Here is a 20,873-nt window from a genome sequence, read left to right on the forward strand (position 1 = left end):
CAGCACAGGTAGACTGGGCAGTAAGGGAGGAAGATGTGTATTGAATAAAAGAAATGGGATGCCATGTTATATCTGTAAAGGACCGCACTTGGAGTATTGTGTGAGGTTCTGCTTGCCTGACTGCAGGAAGGATGAGATTAGGGTACGGTCAGACTACGTGAGTTGTGGACACACTATATCGGAGCTGGAAGGGAGCGATACTTGCAGGTTGCCCCAAGATCAATACCCTGATCACTAATGCAAAATGGTGCATTTCACTGTCTGTTTCAATGTATCCATGTCCATGTTATAAATATAAAGTTATTCTCTGTCTTTTATTTAAGGTGACAGATGAAAAATTTAAGGACTAAGACTTGCACCTGAGGTGTGATTACTACATTGAAGGATCTGCCAGCTGAAATGGGTAGAGGCAGCGACAATTACAACATTTAAAAGATGTTTGGTCGGCTAGAAGAATGGAGAAATCTTAGAGGGATACAGGCCAAATGCAAGCAAATGCAACTAGCTTAGGTAGGCACCTTGATTGACATAGAGGAGTTTGGCCTGAGGGCATGTTTCTATATTGTATAACTCCATGACTCTGGGAAGTCTTGCAGAATTTACTCTTGATAGTAGACCATCAGCTGTTCTAATACACATTTGTGTTGTTCAGTACAAACTTCGCCATATATAGCTTATGAGCTGTATCTAGGAGAATATCTGCCCTCTTAACCTTTGGATAATCTGATGTATGTATAAACTAATGACACAGTATATTATTAATTAAATTAAAATATGGCGCATAAATGAATAACTGATTTTTTCCAACTTGGTTCCTGAATTAATGGCATAATTATTTGTCATATATATAATTGAGAGGAAATATTTCCCTGAAAGTATTATAAATATGCATATCTTATTTATAATGCACATAATTAAAATAAAGTGCCCTGTTTACAATCAATGTCATACAAATTACAGATTCAGTTACATTTTAGTACACTACTAACAAGGGACAATCTAATATTGATAGCATATCTCTTTATTTATTATTTGCAAATAAAAAATTTAAGCATTTCATTATGAATAACACAGAGTTACTTAAATTGCACAAAAATTATGTTTTTAACATCATGGTGACAGGTTATAGCTATACACAGCTGGAACAGGGATCGATGTTCCTTGAAATGAACCCTAGTAGTTACCAAGAGTGTAAAAGATTTTTTCTGTAATGGGGCACCAGTGGACAAGTCAGAAATGTCACACAGAAACTTTGCCTCTAGCATTCTGTGCTTCCTTTTTGAATTGATATTATGCTGTGGAGCATCTGCAGCTCTTGTGTTCCTGGCATAAGAACAGAGATTTGCCTTAAATGCTAACATTTTGTGGTGCTGATCTGGTCCTGATGTTGTAGAAGACTCGTGCCCAACCGCAAGTCTTTGATGTTGAAGAAAATGGACTCTGGCATGAAGTATTCCATCATTCATCAAGTCTGCTAATTTGCATGTCTTTGGACTGAACTGTATCCAAGTGCAAAAGCTATTTATTTTTATTCAGCTTGTTAAACAGGGCAAAAATATTCCATGACTGCTTGGTTGCAGGTTTTGAAGTTGCCTTTAGTAAGAGATAAACAAAAACTCTCAGCAATTTTTACATCACTGAAATAACTCATCTATTCTTCTTTTGCATTAAATATGCTTATTTTCACTCTTTCCAGTGGATATACCTGGTTATTTTTCATTTATTCTCTGCTAATTTCATTAATATAATTGAATCATTTTTAAAAACAATATTTAACAAAACAGGCACCTTAGCCGTCAACGTGCCTAAGTCAAGTCAAAAGGGAAGGATATCTAACAGTTGCTGTTATATAGGTTTAAAGTGTTCCTGGGTTTAATAAAATAATATTTGATAACAACTCAAGTCAATGGTTTAACATGATACAGCAGAAATTACCTTCCTCTAAAAGCCCACTATAGTTCATTCCTCATTAGGGTGCTGTTAATTTGACATTGTCTGCTGGTTACCAAGAGTGGTTCACCTTATTGCTAATTTCTTAAAAGCATCTCTTTATGTGCTCTGATTCTTCCATCTCCAATTTGAACATTTACAGTATAGTAACAGATAATTCTTGTAGATATGGGACATTGTTTAAGCAGAACTGCTCTCAAGAAATATGCTAGCAGTTAGTTTTGTACCTGGTTTTATCGTGAAACAGCATTACAAGACAGAATATTCCAGAATGCTTAATATGTGAAGGTTGACATATTGTGAGGCTTCATGTAAGCTGACCCAAACTGAAACATGGAGTATCACCCTTGCCTGTGGCAATGCTCAAAAAGTTAATCATTCCTCCCAAGGAACTCCAAGTCAATTTGGGAAGATGGGCAACCTCTAATTCAATGCAGAACCTGCACCTTCTGTGTCAAACAACTGTACAGAAATCTAAAGATCTCTCTGTCTCAGCACTCCCTCTGGTAACTGCATTAACATTATTTTTTTTTCATTTCCTCTTCCTTCTTGAGCCCAAACCAGCAAGGGGATCATTAGCAGTCTTATTACTGATTTTTCAATCAAAGCTATAGCAGAATGAGCCAGTTTGTATTGCTGCACTATATGCCTAGGTAAAATTTATTAAGGAAATCGTAAGAAGATGTAGCACAAGATCAATCCTGACTTTTCAACTAACCACTTCCCCTTAACTCCTTTACAGTTTCAGCTTTAAGGTCTGTAACTTCTCAACAGTTTTCTTGAAGGTACATATATAATTTGCTGGTTGAATGCTGGGGAGTTTTGCTTCACCAGGTATTCACAGCAGAAATTATTTTTTCTAGAATTTACGGTGGAAACAATTGTGAACAGTGTACAATCTGACTTTGTGAGTACGGAGCTTGAAACAAATAAATCTCTGCATTGATTGCCAACTCCTTTGTTTCTTTTTTTTTGCATTTGAAAATCACCCTCCTGAAATTTTTCATATTTTCCTTTAAAAGTCTCACTGATACTTCAAATTTTGGTCAATGTTTTGGTGTTTGAGCAGTTCAACAAACAATTCAAATGCGTGGAGCGTGCACAAAATCGTGCAGGAACTCAGCAGATCAGGCAGCATCTATGGAGGGGAATAATTAATCAACAGTTTAGGCCAAAACCCTGACAAATTTCAACTGCTAATTCCCCTCCATCGATGCCTGACCTGCTGAGTTCCTCCAAATTTTTCTGTGTATTTCTCAAGATTTCCAGCATCTGCTGCAATGCTTATGTAATTTCAAATACTGTACATAGATCAGATGACTAAATTTGTGCCTTGTGCTTTGACACAAATACATCAGATCATAAGACCATAAGACATAGGAGCAGAATTAATCCATATGGCCCATCAAGTCTGCTCCGCCATTCAACCTTGGCTGATCTATTATCCCTCTCAGCCCTATTCTCCTGCCTTCTTAACCTTTGATGCCCTTACTAATGAAGAACCTATCAACCTCCACTTTAGATATACCTCATCACTTGGGCTCCACGGCTACCCATGATAATGAACTCCACAGATACACCACCCTCTAGCTAAAGAAATTTCTCCAAGGTGTGTTCTAAAGGGATGCCTTTCTAGTTTGAGGCTGTGCCCTCTGGTCCTCCACTCACCCACGTTAGGAAACATCCTCTCCACATCCACTCTATCTAGGCCTTTCAATACAGTCTCTCCTGATGGGGTCTGCTGGATGGCAGTCAGGAATGCAAACCAAAAGCTGATATGGTTTTGTTACTTTGAGGGGCCAGGCAATCAGCCCCCATGTGGATATAGCCTCTGGTTAAAATGACCTTAAACCACCCTTTAACCCAATGCACCTTCTGTATTACCTGCTATGTTCTTACTTCTCCATTTCCAGAATAGCAGTCTAAACTGTATTTTCAAAATGCTGGTTTACCAGGAAAAAAATAAATAACATTCAGACTCAGTCCAAGCCTATTCTCATTGCTACCATCAGGTAGGAGGTACAGGAGCCTGCAGACACACATTCAACAGTTCAGAAACAGCTTCTTACCCTCTGCCATCTGATATTCTGAATGGACGTTGAATTCATGAACACTACCTCACTACTTCTTAATTTTTTTTAAATTTTTGCACTACTTATTTAATTTCTATTTAATATATATATATACACAATGTAATTTGTGTTTTTTTCTCTATCCAGGCCATGTTCTCTTCTCGCTGTTGCTGTCAGGACAATGACACTGGAGGCTCCAGACCTACGCCATCAAGTTCAAGAACAGTTATTACCCCTCAACCAACAAGCTCTTGAACCAGTGGGGATGACTTCACTCACCCCATCACTGAAATGTCCCCACAACCTATGGACTCACTTTCAAGGACTCTTTATTTCATGTTCTCAATATTTATTGCTTATTTATTTATTATTATTTGTAGTCAGAATGCCTGATGGAAGGCTGCCCAGGGACATCTTGTACGGCCAACTGTCCAGTGGTACCCGAAAGCCAGGAGGCCAGCGACTATGGTACAAGGATGTTCTGCACAGGAGCCTCAAGAAAGCTGACATTACCCCACCAACATGAGAGGATCTGGCTCACGATCGCTCATAGTGGAGGGACACCATCAGAATAGGTGTGGACGCTGCTGAGAACAAGCTCAAAGAGGCAACAGAGGAAATGCACAGGAAGCGCCACAACAGAGCTTCTGCCCCTGCTGCCCCTCCAGGCCTCACCTGCCAAGTACGTAGCAAGCAGTGCCTGTCAAGGATCGGCATGTACAGCCACTCCCGGCCGCACATATCAAACCCCACTAACTGACTGAAAGGAACCATCATCATCGCATGGGATGGATGGCCAGAAGAAGAAGAGTATTATTACTTTTTTTTTGTCTTTGCAGATTGGTTGTTTGTCCATCCTGTTGGGTGTGGTCTTTCATTGATTCTGTTATTTTCCTTGGATTTACTGAGCGTGCCTGCAAGAGAATGAATCTCAGGTTTGATTACGGTAACAAATATATACTTTGATAATAAATTTACTTTGAACTTTGAGTAAAACTATCCAATTGAAAGAACAATTCCAGCTCAACTCGAACCACTGAGTCAGAAGCAAAATGCTTGCACTACTCTATTTTTTTGCCACATTCCTTATTTAGGGTATGACAGCACTACTGGGGCTGAGACAGGAGTACATAACAGATGGACAATCCATGCGGAAAAGATTCATGGAAGTGCAGTCAAACTGCCTGGCTGTTAATGGGGGAGAGACCTTGTTGAATGGTAGATGGGTCCCTCTTTGCCTTTCACCCCGTGATAACTACAGTGTGTCCAACAGTCACAATCAATCAGCCCATCTGATAAGTTGTCAGAATCTCTGAAGTGTTAAATTCCCCTTCTCAGAAGACTTTAAATGGGTGAAAGGATAGAGAGAAAAGAGAATGTATTTAGTCTCCATGGGCTCTGGTCTAGGCCTGCTCCAGTCAGATTGTGCTACCGCTAACAAATCCAATAGCTTTTAATCTGATCATCTGTACTCCAGTTTTCATGCTGTGTTTTCTTCATAGTCACCCGTACTAGTTCCAGCCTGTGACTGTGTGATAAGATGCTGGAAATTTAGTCATCATCTGTGGCGTTAGAGAGCCCAGGGAACAGCTTATGATATTCCCATAACCTTAACATTAGATATGGACTGTTCCAACCACTATAACGATTACATCCTGGATATTGCTAGATTTTTTTTTAAGAAAGGTTAGCTTTAAGAGATTATTTTAAATCAAGAGCATTGCAACTCGGTGATTTACAATGAGTTGCAAGATCCACACAGCTTGGATGAATCTAAGAATATACAAGCAGAAATAAGTTGAGTCACATTACAAACCTAGTTGATCTGTGGCTTGTACAACAGTAAATAATGGAGCTGTGATTTTCTGAAATGGATGGGACTATCTGGATAACATAACATGTTATTACCTATTCTATTCAGCAACACGGTTACTTTTCATATAATGCTATGCCACAGATTCATTTTTTCACTTTGAAGTCCTAAGGTTAGCAGATGAGATTGTATTTAAATCCTCATACTTAATTAAACCCACAGACAATTTGAAACCTTTAAAATAGTTAATGCAATATACAGTATTGCGCAAAATTCTTAGGCACATATGTAGAGCTAAGGTGCCTAAGACTTTACACAGTACTGTAGTAATTTTATGTATTGCACAGTACCACTGCCTCAAAACAAAGAAACAGATTCCATGACATATGTGAGTGATGATAAACCTAATCATGATATGTGTCTCTATTATGGATTTAAAGTGGGTAGGGGCAGGGAGAGGGGTATCATGGTTGGGAAAAGGGGAAGGGAGAAAGGAGGGGGTGAGAAGCACCAGAGAGACATTCTGTAATGATCACTAAACCAGTGGTTTGGAATCAAATGACCTTGAATGGTGTCTCAGGGCTGGGTATGTCTGCACCTGCACCACCCCCAGCCTGATCCTGGCACTCCTTCTCTGCCACCTGTTCCACACTTTCCCATGGCACTCCACCCTCACCATTCTCAACTTCCTTTGCTCCTGCCAGATTTACAGACTCACTCTCCACTCCATGTTGACAAATACAGTACTGTGCAGAAGTCTTATTCACCCTAGCTATATATGTGTGTGCCGAAGACTTTTGCAAAGTAGTCTGAGCACTTTTATTTTCAGCACTCATCCAAAATTTGAGACAGGCGGATATAAGGTCAGGTGACAAAAAGCGATCAGTATTAAGGACTATACAAAAGGAGTAAAGAAAGGTGAAATGCTTTTTGAATGGGGGCAGAGAGGATAGTAGAATTCATAGTTAATGGCCTTGACAAAAGAAGGCACAGCTGCTTAAATTGCTTTGAACTTAAATGGTACCCTTAGCATAATGAAATGACCCATTGTATTTCCCATTCAACGACTACGAGGAAGAGTGCATCACAGTGAGAGAAGAAAATAACATCATAGAAGTTCATCTAAGTGAACACATTCTCCATGAGGGCCAATGAGCAACGACACAGATGGGGACAGGGTGGAACAAATTCATCACTACTCTTCCACCTCCAGATGCAAAGTCTCAGAGAAAACAATACCCCAAGATACACCCACAGGCATATCAGTCTTTCACCATTCTAGCTTAGGCTTCGGCAATCTTTTATTTGGATGCGTCTACAAATGCCCTTGCTGAGCCCCATGCAGAATCGGAGAGCTTGGTTACAGGCTGGATCAAGGCAGTGGTGTACTGGCTCCAGAGCGTATCAAAACAAGTGGTTTTGATGTTTGGTCAAAGATTCAGGCACCAGGCCGGATTGAAATGGTCAGGGTATCAGGTCCCGAGGCAAGGGGCAGGCCGGTTCACATTGCTGCTCCGTGGCTCAGCTCTGTCGAACTATGGGGCTCCCTGGACTTCCGCTCAGAATGCTATTTGCTTGCGGTTATTGTTGGCATAATGATTTTTTCTCTCTCTGCACTCTGTGTTCAATGGTCTTTTTATAATGAGTTATTTTATCTGTTAATGGATTCTTTTTTGATGGGCATGATATGTTTCTACTCTAGGCACATTTGACAGTCTTATTTTTTATATTTCTTTTGGGTTTGTTTGTTTCGTTAGGGGACTGTTAGGAGACAAATCTTATACTGTATAATATATACCTCCTTTGATAATAAATGTACTTTTTGAATTTTACAATCAAACTGTTCAGGCATAGTGTGATTTTGTGGTGGCATCATGAGGTTGGATCCAACAGTATTTTTCATGCAAGTTACGTTCTTTGGGAGGTAGGCATTATCGTCACTATGTGCCATGTCATATGATGTGGGTGATCATGGTCTTTCCATGACCATGATCGTTCTTGACAATTTTTTCTACAGAAGTGGTTTGCCATTGCCTTCTTCTGGGTTGTATCTTTACAAGATGGGTGACCCCAACCATAATCAATATTCTTCAGAGATTGTCTACCTGGCTTCGGCAGTCACATCACCAGGACTTGCGATATGCGACCATCTGCCACCTGCTCCCAGGGCTTCACATGGCTCTGACTGGGGAGCTAAACACATGCTGCACCTCATCTAAGGGTGACCAAGAGAGGTAATCTCAAAATAAATGCATCATATTTGCATAAATTTGCATGATCCTGTTTCAAAGATCAACCACGTATTGAATGATTAGTAACCCTTACCAATTGTGCCTTGATGATAGCAGTCAATAACAAAAAAATCAACAACACCTGAAACAGTGAGGGAACCTGGTCTCCATGCTAAATTCTTGAACTTTATCTTCCTGGCTGTTGACCTCAGAAGGGAAGATTTTGGATTGATCACATGCGCGAAGAAGGTACTTGAAATCTGTCTCCTGGAGATGTGGGATGTAGACTATGAAATCCGTGTGGCCCATATTTGATCACTTGGAAGGGACTTCTGAGGCTTGTTATGGCTTTGACATCACTAGTTCAGATCTACTTGTGATAAGTATGATCTCCTATGACCAACTTTCCCATTATGCCTTGAGAGAAGCAATATTCCATGAGGTCTATTTGAGTTGCTCAGTCCCCTAAAGTTCCTCTTACTCCAATTATTCATCCATGTGGAAATGACTGAAAATAGTATCACCTTTAATGACAAGTGAAAGAATTCTGAGTTTCAATTGTTGCCATTTTCGTATTTAATCAGAATAGTCTCACATGAATCAATATATTGAGGTGGTTGCAATCCAGAAGGTAGATGTCAGATACATATCCTTTTACAGCATCCTAGATCTGAGAGTCAAACATCTGCTTAGACATAACTGGTGGTTTCAGTGATTCTGGGCCTCCTCTTTCAATGGCTTAAAATGGTACTGCAGCACAAGTATTGTGAATAGACTGCCCATGACAGAATGCCGCTGTGGACAAATTATCACCATCTAAAATTGTTTCCAGTGAAAATGCACTGAGAATATGGCATGCATGCTCTTTATTAACAACTTGCCAGCTCAATTCACACCAATAGGCTGGATTGAAAAGGGCTGTAAGGGATAGATTAAAGAGTAACATTTGAAAAGAAAATCACTTGCCTAGGTTTCAAGGGGTACACAGAAGTTAACTACCGTTGGAAGTAAGTGGTTAAATTTCTTTCGTGGTTCTCTGAGTTATCCACTGGATCTTCAGAAGATACATTGTAAAGGAGCTTCCTGATGAAATTTTAGTGGCAAGACAGAAGAATGCTTGAAGAAGTTCACCCATTTTGTACAGAACCAGCAAGATGCAGACTGGCAATTTTAATAGGTATCTTCATTCTCACTTTCTGCAAACTTTCAGTTCTCAACTTAAGCATACCTGTATTCATTTTGACATGATAATGCTACATTTTTGTTGCTCACTTTCCGTTATTCACATTTCCTTTCACTTCCACACACAAAAAAAATCTCTTTATTCTCGATTTCTTGTCACTTTGTGTTAACTACAGATCAAAGAACATGAAAAGATAGGCAAACAGGAATTTTCTCAATCCATCAATTCTACTTAATTTCAAGGAAATACCCCATTTTATTGACCATTCAGAGATTCGGAAATCATGCGATCAAGTAATATGCAAATGAAAAAGAGAAGCATTCAAAACAGTCCATAACAAAGAGTGTCAAAGATCTAAAAATGAGCATTTTTTTCATAGTTTTCAAAGATTTCTTTCAACGTGTCGTCATGTAAGTTGGCTCAGAAAGAAATTCAGTCTGATAAACAATGTTCAATTAAATAAGTTATATTACTGAGGAAATGTTCCACTGAAATTAATATGAACAATATTTGCTTGTAGCACTGATCTGCAATCTCATTGGAATAAGGCTAATAGCTGTTAGCCATACAAACACGTAAAATTACAAAGGTTATGCAACAATTAGCTTAAGTCTAAGGAAGGTTGTCTAAGGAAAAAGCAGGATCTAGATCAACCAGGAAATTGGACTACGAAATGCAGGTGGAGCTTAACTTGGACAAATCTGAAATGTGACGCAGAAATTAAACCAGTGCCAGACATATACAGTGAAAGGCAGAGCCTTTGGGGGTGGTGCAGAACAAAAAAACCTAGGGGTACAAATATATAGTTGCAATGCAGATAGACAAGGTGGAGAAAAAGTCATATAGCATGCTTACCTTTATTGGTCAGGACATTGGGTAGAGGAGCTAAAATGTCATATTACACCCATGCAAGACCAAACACTGGGAGGACCAAGGCCAATACTTTCAAATCCTGATTGAGAAGTTTGTACCTCCCTCTGCAATTGGATCCTGACTGGAAAACCACAATCTGTGCGGATTAGTGATAACATATCCTCCTCACTGACGATTAACATTGTTGCACCTCAGGGGTGTGTGCTTAGTCCACTAGCTACACATGACTGCATTTGCCTGCATAGTTCAAACACCTTTTATAAATTTTCTGACAATACAATCATTGTTGGTAGAATCTCAGGTGGTGACGAGAGGGCGTACAGGAGTGAGATATGCCAACTAGTGGAATGGTGCCGCAGCAACAACCTGGCACTCAACGTCAGTAAGACGATAGAGCTGATTGTGGACTTCAGGACGGGTAAGTCGAAGGAACACATACCAATCCCCATAGAGGGATCAGAAGTGGAGAGAGTGAGCAGTTTCAAGTTCCTGGCTGTCAAGATCTCTGAGGATCTAACTTGGTCCCAACATATCGATGTAGTTATAAAGAAGGCAAGACAGTGGTTATATTTCATTAGGAATTTGAAGAGATTTGGCATGTCAACAAATACGCTCAAATAAATCTATAGATGTATTGTGGAGAGCGTTCTGACGGGCTGCATCACCATCTGGTATGGGGGTGGGGGGGTGGCTATAGCACAGGACCGAAAGAAGCTGCAGAGGGTTGCAAATCTAGTCAGCTCCATCTTGGGTACTAGCCTACAAAGTACCCAGGACATCTTTAGCGAGCGGTGTCTCAGAAAGGCAGTGTCCATTATTTAAGACCTCCAGCACCCAGGGCATGCCCTTTTCTCACTGTTACCATCAGGTAGGAGGTACAGAAGCCAGAAGGCTCACACTCAGTGATTCAAGAACAGTTTCTTCCTCTCTGCCATCCGATTCGTCGGCCAGCTGGTGGCACAATAGCACCAGCGACGGGCTCCAAAGTGAAGGCTCCCGAGTTTGAATCCAAGTCGGGCCACCCCCGAGCACGCTTTCCATCCGTGCCAGGTTGAGCGTCAAGCTAGCCACTCAGCCTCATAAAAAATACAAGGGGTCAAGTCAGGAACATTCATACTGTGACCCAGTTAGTCCGAAAGGAGACCAATCCTGACACCACGCACCTGACAAGAATAGCTGACTATCTGGTGCGACACACTAAAAAACGAAAAATCTGATTCCTAAATGGAAATTGAAGCCTTGGACACTAACTCACTTTTTTAACAGACAGCATTTTTGATCTTTGCACATTTTTTAATCTATTCAATATACGTATGCTGTAACTGATTTAGGGATTTTTTTTTTGTCTTCTATATTATGTATTGCATTGAACTACTGCTGCTAAGTTAACAAGTTTCACATCCCATCCCAGTGATAATAAACCTGATTCCGATTCTGACCTCCTTCATTAACGCCATGAAAAGAATACCAGCTACTTCTTCTTTTCCAGCCAAAGGAAATCTCAGGTTGTATGAGAATGTGGTACTAATGCTCTTCCCAAAACAGGATAAACATAGTGAACATAAGGTCAAAAGGGGGAATTACCTATAGTCAAAACAAATGTAGAAATATTGGGAAAGAACCAGGGGTTTCAAAATAACAGGACACATTGATTGTCAGAAGAAAAATTAAATGCCTGGAGAACATGTTTTGGAGAGATAGTCAAAAGAAATCATCCAAAGCAACACACAGAAAATGCAGAGGAACTCAGCAGGTCAGGCAGCATCCACGATAATGAGTAATTAGTTGGCATTTCAGGCCCAGATGTTTCTTCAGGTCTGGAAAGGGGGGGGGGGGGGGAAGATGGCAGAATAAAAAGATGGGATACTGACTGACCTGCTGAGTTCCTCCAGCATTTTGTTTGTGTTACTTTTGTGTTACTTTGGATATCCAACATCTGCAAATTTCCATGTGCTTAAGAAATGATTATGTCCAATATCTAGAATTTCTAACAAGAGCACCAAAATTGTTTAATTGGTTACTTGCTTTACATCACAATCTGTGACCTTAGGCTTACATTCATTAGCTGATAACTCTGCCTTCGTTCCAATAGGAACTTTATTTCAACATATTTTTTTGCCAATTACACTTAAAAAAAATCTGTGGAAATAAAGGCAGTATGTTAAATTCATCTTCTTCCCTTTCTTATAAAAACACTGGGGGCTGGAATACCCCTTAAAATAAGATTGAGTTAATTCTCCTGCTTGCTTCTCTCTTTTTCCATTCTCCACTTTGATGCCCTCTCCAACTCTTCTCCTCTCATTATCTGCCCATCACCTCTATCTGGTTCCCCTTCTCCTTCCCTTTCTTCCATGATCCACTGTGCCCTCCCATGAGATTCCTACTTCTTCTTCCACCTATCCCCTCCCAGTTTCTTACTTCATCCACCCCCCAACTACCATCCTCCCCTTCAACTGGTCTCATCTATCATCTGCCAGCTTGTATTCCAGCCCAACCCCTACCACTACTACCACCAATGTCTCATTCTGGCTTCTGCCCCTTTCCTTTTCAGTCTCGTTGAAGCATCTTGGACTGAGTTGTTGACTGTTTATTCCCCTCCATTGATGCTGCCTGACTTGCTGAGTGTCTCCAGCATTTTGAGTGTGTTGCTGTATATTTTTAGCATTCACTGAATCTCTTGAAGTCAAGAGATTGAAGTTTATGAAGTCAATTCTTTTTCATATAAAGTATCAAGCTCCAGTGTGCCAAGTCCTCCACCTTGTGCTCCTTTCCCTGAGCGAGATGCAAAATACCTCAAAGTGAAACACACAATTCTATGACAGGTAGAAATCTCTATTTTCATGTTTATATATATTCCAGATGCCAAAGGCAAGTATGTTCTCACTGAGGAAATTAAGCACTGAGTCAGTGTCAGCTGTGTGGTCCCTCTACAGCATCTTAGTTATTATAGCTTATATGCCTTGATGCAAGTTAGTCCAAACTAAAAACATACAAAATATATCTTCTAGTATTAAGTACAGTATATAGTCAGCATAACTTAAAAAAAATGATAAATCTACTAAAATACATATGTGCCGCAGTTAAGGGTTCCTAAGGGGAACTCCCTACCTAGCTTCACCATTATTGAGTCAGATGAGAATTGCTAGAAACAAATAAGCTACATGTGTCAATCTGTCAATACATCAGAAATATCTGTCAATCTGGCTGGGAAGACTAAGATCCATGAGTGAGTCAATTCAAGTCAATTAAATCAAGTTCTTTCATTTACGTAGACCATTAATTGAAGCACATTTAGGCTTTAGGCTATAACACTATAAGACAGAATTGGGCTAATCAGCCCAACAAGTCTGCTCTACCTTCTGTCATAATAGTTCATTTATTAGCCCCCGTCAACCACATTCTTCTAGCTTCTCTCTATAACCTTTGACAGCCTTACTAATCAAGAACTATCAATTTCTGCTTTAGATATAACCAATGACTTGGCCTCCACAACCATCTGCAATGAATTCCACAGATTGACCACCTCCTGGCTAAGAAACCTCTCCTCACCTCTGTTCTCAAGGAACATCTTATTTTGAGGCTCTACCATCTTATCCAAGAATCCCCCACTACAGGAAACATCTTCGCCAAGTCCAGTATAAGTAGGCCTTTTAATATTCAATAGGTTTCAATGCAACTCCTCCTCATTCTTCTATACTACTGTACTAAAGTCCTAGGCGCATATATACAGCTAAGGTGCCTAGGACTTTTCAGCAGTACTGTAATAATATGTGAGTGATAATAAACCCGATTCTGATATGGTTTTCTATTGTCAAATGACAGTGGGAAGGGGGCAGGGAGAAGGGAATCATGGTAATCATGGTTGGGAAAAGGAGAAGGGAGAGAGGAGGGAGCGAAATGCACCTGAGTGACATTTTGTAATGATCAATAAACCAATTATTTGGAATCAACTGACCTTGCCTGGTGTCTCAGACCTGGGTGTGTCTGCACCTATGCCACCCCCTGCCCTTGGCTCTCCTTCTTTGCCACCAGTCCCACACCCCTACTGTGGAGCTCCACCACTACCAATCAAAGCAGCCTTTGTTCCCTCTCCCCCTCCCTCCCCCTCTCTCCCTCTCTCTATCTCTCTCTCTCTCTATACATATACACACACCTAAGACTGTTGCACAGTACTCTAACTTCCCCCAAGCATAGGCCAGGAGCTTTCTGAAGTGAAAAGTTGTAAGGCTGTTAATAATACTTTTAACATTCAGTTAACATTTGCAAATGAATATTGGTTTGCAAGTAATTCTGCCCTCGGTGAGAATGCTACCTTAATTAGAACATGAAAACTGTTCAAAAAAAAACCTTCCTTACTACAGTTTTGATAAATATTGCAGAAACCATGTATTTCCATTTTATCACAGCCAATGCTACATTTAAAATAGAACTCAAAGAATGATGACATGGGACAGTTAACTTCAGAAAATCCTATAATTTTAAATGTTTTAACCAATAAGTTGTTTCATCTTCCTTCATAAAAAATGTATAACAGTGTGATTTGCAATGATTTTCTGTCTTTGCCTATTTTCACATTGTGAAGTCAGTTCCCTATTTCCTTCAATTCGCACACAATCAAAGTCAGATGAAATTAGGCCAGAGCTGTCTCATTTGTACCCAGAGTGACAGCGACAAGCCTAGCTCCGGGAGTTTACAGTGAAAACAGCTCCAGCTCCTTTTTTCACCATCAATTTTTCATTAACTACCAAAAGCAGAAAAATTAAAACATCTTAGCATCTATACCCTACCTGCTTCAGAAAGGAACACCAGAAAATATTAACACTGTTGAGTGATTTCTAACTATATATCAATTTTATTTTGGAAATCTCAACCTTTTCTTAAACCTGTGTTTGGCAGACAGTATTACTGTATGTTAGCTAATGGTGTACGTATCTGTTTAGTATGATAACTTTGTTACTTCCTGTATTTTTAAAAAATATAAATGTTGGGGTAGCACGGTAGCGTAATGCTTTTCAGTGCCAACGAGTAGGGTTTATTTCCTGCCCTGTTTGTAAGGAGTTTGCATGTTCTTCCCATGACCATGTGGGTTTCCTCTGGGTGCTCTAGTTTCCTCCAAATTCCCAAAGTTGTACGAGGCAGTAGGTTAATTGATCACATGTGTGTAATCGGTCGGCATAGACCTGTGGGCCAGAACAGCTTGTTACTGTGCTCTCTCTCTAAATATAAATAAATATACAAACTGCATTCACAGCTCATTAAATGGTTTCCAGTGAAGGATCTTGCCCTAAAATATCAATCATTTTGTTCCTCTCCACAGATCCTGCTTGATCTACTGAGTTCCTCCAACATTTTGTGTGTGTTTCTCACTAAATGGTTCCTTTAGGTCAGGGGTCGGCAACCCGCGGCTCCGGAGCCACATGCAGCTCTTTCATCTCTGTGCTACGGCTCCCCGTGGTTTGTTAGTTTTTGAAATGTAATTCGAAATTTGAAGATTATGGTGATCTTGTACAATCTAAAAACGTTGTGGAGACCCCATTTCCTGGCACATCCGAACCGGCTCACAATTAGCCACCGTTCCGGCTAAGGGAGATAGCCTACGGGGGTTTGTGAGTACGTGTCTTTTGGAGCATCCGCGCCCACGGGGACGGGTTGAGGGAGGCTTTAAAGCAAGGCTGTTTAGTTCGAATAAAGTTACCTTGACTGCAGTGTCTTTATTTTAGTGCTGCGTGTAGCACACCACTACAACATGTTTTCTATCGCTATTAATATACATCACCACTGCCAATGCCTGACACCCGCCAGTGCGCGCTTTCTTTTAATTCTTCGATCCAAGGTAGGCTAACTATGGAGTAACCTTCAACCCAACGTCTTTTTTTCGGAGTTCAAAATGTTTTTGTTGCATGCAGAAATGTAATTTCGTTTTCTCTGCAGGAGTTCATCAATTTCATAAATGCAACACATTATAGTTTGTTTATACATAGCATAAAGGCAAAAAAAACGTTGTACGCAGTGTTATTTCATTTTAAATGACAAACGGGTTTTGTGGCTCCCAGTGTTTTCTTTTCTGTGGGAAATGGGTCCATATTGGCTCTTTCAGTGGTAAACGTTGCCGACCCCTGCTTTAGGTGGTTATAGCCAGGAGAGGTAGTGGGGATAAGCTGCTACTATCTATTAAATGTTCTCAATTGCGTGAGCCTCAGTTAGCCTCTGACAGCCAAGTGCAACTCCTGGCCTTCACGTGTGGGTTAGCTAATCAACCTGATGGAACCACTTCTACCATCAGGAGAAGGGACAAAGACAGGTTACTGGCACCTGCAAACCAATCGCTTTGGACAGAAGGGGCTTGTCAGCTCATCTAGGTGAAGGAAAGCTCTGATATCAAACCACCGCTGGCTTGAAGCAATACTCACTCGGGGTATTGTTATGAACCCACGGGTTTTGTTTACTGTGGACTGTGGCTTTAAGCGCCTGAGAGAGGCGGGACTATGACATCAGTCACAGGCTGTCACGGCCTGCGCGGATTAAAATACAGAGACACACACGGTATGAGAGTTAGAAAGACTGGGGAAGCCGGCAGCTTCATCTTGGCACAGCTGGGGCTTGGAACTCTCCCATGCCCACAAGGGTGGGTTGATCATCAGCACACAGTGCACAATGAATGTATGACAGTCACTTTGTATAATCCATAGGAGTGGATTTTTGGGATATCCTGTGGGACTACTCATGTGTTAGCCCTTGCCTGGGTATGTTGTGTGGTAACCTCTGGAAGACGATATTCCTGTGACAGGTCACTTTTGGTGATGACTCGTATGTGGATTTGGAACGATACGATGGACAAGTCTATGGCAACTGTTATCTCATTTTACCAGTGTGGAACCTGTGGCCTTCTCTCTCTCCAGTACAACGTGGATCACAAATATCTCTTTCCCATAATTTATTATGTGGATGACTTAACCTTTCTACTTTACTACCTCAAGATTCTAAGCCTTATTCCCCCAAGCTCAATATTTACACACACATATACACATAACACTATTAACTTCTGCTTATCTTGGTTTAAGTTACTATATGATAAGTAGTTACAAATAAGGATAGTGGTTTTAACATCAAAACCAGAATCCATGTGTAATCTGTTACTGCTGGTTCATTTCTAAAATGTTGCATTTCGTAACAGTATACTCACGCGTAGGTAGTCCTACGTTGAGGTCAATGCTCAAAGAGCAATTTCTGCGAGCAGTTGGTGCCCAACTGTATCAATTGCTGCCGTAACTTTGGATTCATCAGCTGTGCTAAGAGGGAAACTGGCTGCCTGGACAACAGCTTGCTCTCCATATCGTACTGCCCTAGCTTGCGTATCATGTAAACAGCTAAGATGCAAAATTCATGGTTGACCCCAACCAACTGAGAGCCCCAACTCACTATTTTTTTTTGGTTATAGGATAAGGACCAGCTTATTAGACTAGAGCAGTCAAAATGGAATACAAATAACTCATAACATGTATTGGTTCTGCTGGTATTCACCAGTACTTTCCCAGCTCTAGCAAAAAGTATTTGTCAAACTTTTCAACTTTCCCTCCCTACATGTTGCAATATGACTCCACAAGTTGAATATCTGCAACTAGTGTCATCCCAAAGGCACAACACAATAGCATCAAATAATTAGGGTTACACAGTCATATCTATCTGAATCTTCAGAAATCATAATACTAAACACCACTAGAATAGTCCAAAAGTTCCTAGCAATTGACGAATGAGCATGTTTGGATATGCCTGTACCGCAGGTTTTACCAGCTCAAGCTGTGAGAAAATAAATAAAATTAATAATAATAATATTAATAATTCTTAATTCTAAATCAAGCCCAGCAGAAAAGTAAAAATCTTTCATGTCGTTATATTGACATTCAAAAAGCATTTGACTCTGCCCCATAATCATGGTTAATAGAAGCTCTTTATATACTGTGTACAAACTATACCCCATACTTGTGAAATTCCTTCAACATCCGATGAAGGATTGGCATACTGTTATGTCCCATCTATTAACATGCAAAAAAAGAACAAGCACTGTTATCAAAAAAACTGAGTTATTTTCCAGGGCAACTCTCCAAGCCCACTATGGTTCTGTCCAGCTTTAAACCCACTGTCTAATTTACGGTTATGAGCTGGCATTTATAAGTGTCAATTGAGTCTGTATCTCTAATAGTTCTAAGTATTGAGGTAAGTTAGGGTAAGTTGGGCATTGCGTAATAAACCAGATTTGATTAGGAAGCTTAAGGCAAATGAACCCTTAGGAAGCAGTGATTATAATATGAATAAATTTTTCAGCATCATTACAAAAACAGATGCACCATTGAAGTATTTCTTAAATAAAAAAATGTTGCTCTGTTCGCTTCATTTATGTGGCATTTAAAATTCCAATCAAGGATTGTTATTTCTGATTTAACAAGTTCCCAAGTTTATCAAGAAGTTCATCTGTTTCGACTTTAGGACCAGGTAAAATTATTTCACTATTATTTTCATTTAGTTTTAAGAAATTATGTTTATGCTCTTTAATGATGTCTCTTAAGGGAAGCAATGTATAAGAAGAGCAGGGGACCAAGACAGCTTCCCTGAGCAACATCAACAGGTTCATTGTCTCTCGTAGAAAAACAGTCTGCAAGACTGACAAAAAAAAATTATTTCTGAGATATATGAGCAAAACCAAGTGTACCAAAGAGGCCTACTCAGTTCTTAAGGTGATCAATGAGAATGTGGTGGTCAATTGAGACAAAGGCAGCATTTAGGTCTAGGAGAATTATAAGTGTGACATCAGTGCTGGGCCAAAGGTCACTGACAATTTTGGTATTTTCTGTGGTTTGCTCTAAAATCTGACTGTAATTTTTCTAGGGTATTGTCTCATCCAGAAAGTTGCTCAGTTGGTTAAAAATGACTCTCTCAAGAACTTTGTCCAAGAAGGGAAGATGTGATATAGGCCTGTAGTTAGCTGGGACATCACTATCAGGGGCTGGCTTTTTCATAGGGGTTTGATGGCTGTAGTTTGAAGGCATCTGGAAAAACTTCAGTTCCAAGGGAACTGAATTTAACAGAATTGAAAACAGTATTAAAAGTGTTCTTAAAAATTGTGGTAGGGACACTGTCGAGACAGCAAGTAGACGGTTTAATCTTTGTTACAAACTTACAGATATGTGCATCAGAAATACTTGTAAATTTTGACATGGTTTATTTCTTTTTACGAGGTTGGCTATAGCGATTGCCAATATCTGTAGCAATAGTCTCCCAAATGGAAGCACTTCTATTGTTAAAAAATATTGCATGTTCTTCACATTCTATGGCAGATTCTTGATTGGGGACATTATAGGTTGGGGCAGGGTTCAACAGTTGGTTTATAGTTGAGAACAATATTCCTGAATCGCTGCTATTCTCAGTAATAATCTTGGGAAAATATAGCCCTTTTCTTGCAGACCATATAACAGTGTTAAAAGAGGAAAACTTTTCCTTGAAAATATTACAGTGGACTTCTAGCCCAGTTTTCTTCTATTTTCAAGTTTACAATATTAAGTGTGATGTCAAGTCATTTGAAAAATAAATTATTTGATTCCATCACACTTTTCTGGGGTTTGATCAAAGCTTATCAACAAAGTGTTAAGTGCACAACATAGACCCCATTCTGTAATGTCTGAACACAGTCTCCTCTACTCCCAGACAGAGGAGGCATAACAGGTTCTTGGCAAACCTGGCTACTGTGTTCTACCCCTTGAGCTCATTATTTCAAATCAGGAAGAAATGACACAAGACAAAACAGTATGAGGTAGCTTTCCAAAAGGTAAATAGTAATGTCAGATGCTGTATTCACATATTATGATTCATATCATCTAGTGAAGCTTGTCTGTGATACCTCAACTTATGATATAGTTGCAATCATATTGCATGTTATGAGTGGTGGAAGTGAATGGCCCATAGCTTTTCGATCACATTCCCTTGCCACAGCAGAGAAAAATTATGCACAGATTGAGAGAGAGAATTTGAATCAAGTGTAAAATGTTTCAACCAGTACTTGTATGGGAGAGATTTTACCTTCATTACTGATCATCAAATCCAGTGTCCATTTTCAATCCACAGAAAGACGTTCCACTAACAGCAGCATCACAAATGCAGAGGTGGGTTTCGCTTCTTTGAAGACACAATTACAACATAAAATTCAAGAAGACAACTAATCATGCAAATACAGATGGATTGGACCGTTTACCCTTGGAAAAGAAAATACCCAAACAATTTACAGAAGTGGACTCTCCTCTGCACGTATTCTCCCTAATGCAAATTGGAATTCTCCCCATTACAGCAGAGATAATCCAAAGGGAAACCAGAAAAGACGGCTCACTGTCTCAGGTCTACATGTTTACCCAAAATGGCTGGAATGTGCAGCAGAAATTCCAATTTCCAAATTTTTACCAGTGTCAGGATGATCCCAGGATTAACCTTGTTGGGGATTGAGAGTTGTTGTACCATCCAACTGAGAGCTAAAGTGTTGGAGAAACTACATGCTGGTCATCCGGGCATGATAAAAATGGAAGCATTCGCTCAAAGATTTGTCTGGTGGCCTGGGATAGATCAGCAGGTCGATTAGCTTGCCATGCAATCTTCTGGGATGCCAACATGTCCAGAAGATGCCAACAGCAATGCCCTGGGAAAGGCCTGACAGAGGATTCATGTGGATTTTGCTGGACCATTCATGGACACAAATTTCCTGGTAGCAG

The 20,873-nt window shown here is 40.0% G+C and overlaps 1 long non-coding RNA gene across 1 annotated transcript; it reads right to left on the minus strand.

Annotated features, from left to right (window-relative positions):
- Window positions 1–1,123: 1,123 nt before the first annotated feature.
- Window positions 1,124–20,499, minus strand: LOC132378322 (uncharacterized). Its single transcript, XR_009506969.1, has 3 exons — window positions 20,194–20,499; window positions 4,843–4,936; window positions 1,124–1,593 (listed from the first exon to the last, which is right to left on the minus strand). It is a non-coding gene; the product is annotated as an uncharacterized LOC132378322 (long non-coding RNA).
- Between the last annotated feature and the right edge of the window lie 374 nt (window positions 20,500–20,873).

This window comes from Hypanus sabinus, chromosome 20 (assembly GCF_030144855.1).
Source record: "Hypanus sabinus isolate sHypSab1 chromosome 20, sHypSab1.hap1, whole genome shotgun sequence".
Taxonomy (NCBI): domain Eukaryota; kingdom Metazoa; phylum Chordata; class Chondrichthyes; order Myliobatiformes; family Dasyatidae; genus Hypanus; species Hypanus sabinus.